The 1,352-nt window shown below is 36.1% G+C and overlaps 1 long non-coding RNA gene across 1 annotated transcript in view; it reads left to right on the top strand.

The window, feature by feature from the left end:
• LOC107089312 overlaps nt 1-1,352 on the top strand; it is a 259,957-nt gene that overhangs the window by 239,486 nt on the left and 19,119 nt on the right. The window lies entirely within an intron of this gene.

Here is a 1,352-nt window from a genome sequence, read left to right as displayed (position 1 = left end):
CTGCAGAGTGGGAGAATAGAGATAGAATGAAGCAGAATGATGAAAAAGGGGTCCCTATGTCCTCCAGCAGTCTAAGCCTATAGCAGCTTAGCTATAGAGATAGCTCCCATAAAACTAGTGTGAAAAAATATTTTGATGTCTGAATATTTAAAAATAACCATAAAACAGCACAGTTTATATTTCATAGGATATTTTTTTATGTAAGATGGGAGTATTACATTTTCTCATAAGCACAGGATCGGCAGGTCGAAGGTTTTAATCCCAATGAGATTATGAACCCATATGCCAGCACATAGTCCTGTTCTAATGAAAGATTAATTTTTTTATCACAGCTTTTCACTCAGTTTGGCCCTTCTAAGCTGACTGTTAGAAAACACTGATGTGTGTTTTGTTGCTCTGATATTATGTGCAAGTTTTTAATTATAATCATCTTCTTTTCCATCCGCGCTGCCTGATCTAATTTCTCTCTAATTGTTGTTGTTTACACTGGAAAGGTTTAAAGATATTTATCAACGCTCCCTTTTTCCTGATCTCGGTGCCTGCCGTCGATAATGACTGGGGAAATTATTTGCAACACTTATACATTATCAGTGTGTTCAAGTAGTCTTTCTTTTAATATGGTAATGCGGCAGATATAATCAGCTGGTAATTGTGAAACACTCGAGTACGACACATTTTGTGGCACTCTCTCCTGAATGAAGAAATCAGTCAGTCGGCAGCACAGATCTGCAGCTAGATGAGTGTGAGGAGGGAGAGACTGCGGAGAGATTGTTCGTCAAGCATCCTAACTTTGCACAAATCTGAATTACACACCAGCCTCTATAGAAATGTGTGGGCTGGCATCAATTGAATAACAATATCCTGCATGTTTCCCTCTCTCTCTGAGGTGCTCGATTCAAAATATTTCATTAAAAACAAACAAAAATTACAATATTTCAGAAGATGTGATGCAAAGGGAAGCTGGAAAACACATGAATACAACAGCATCCTAAATAAGGTAAACTAGAAGAATCTCAAATAGACAAAATATGACAAAATGAAAGACAAGAACACAAACAGAACATAGAAAAAAAAAATCTTAATCTGGAACAGAAAATGATGGCAGTTGACTCCTGGTCAATTTGCCCCTTGGCCAGTTTGTTCTCTCATGTCCCAATCGTTAATTTTACCAATAAGTCACCAAGTTCCTACCTAAATATTTAAAATTATGGCGTATGACGTCTTTATTTCTGTTTAATATGATGCAATTTCTTTTTTAGTTTATAACAGGGGTGCTATTTTGCTAGTAGTTATTGATGTGATATCAGGAAATTATGATGTTTCACTTATTTGTACTACATCACAAGCATATA

Source organism: Cyprinodon variegatus, unplaced genomic scaffold, assembly GCF_000732505.1.
Source record: "Cyprinodon variegatus isolate N-32 unplaced genomic scaffold, C_variegatus-1.0 Scaffold247, whole genome shotgun sequence".
NCBI lineage: Eukaryota > Metazoa > Chordata > Actinopteri > Cyprinodontiformes > Cyprinodontidae > Cyprinodon > Cyprinodon variegatus.
Note: the sequence above shows the minus strand (reverse complement) of the source record. Positions and strands in the feature narration are given on the sequence as shown.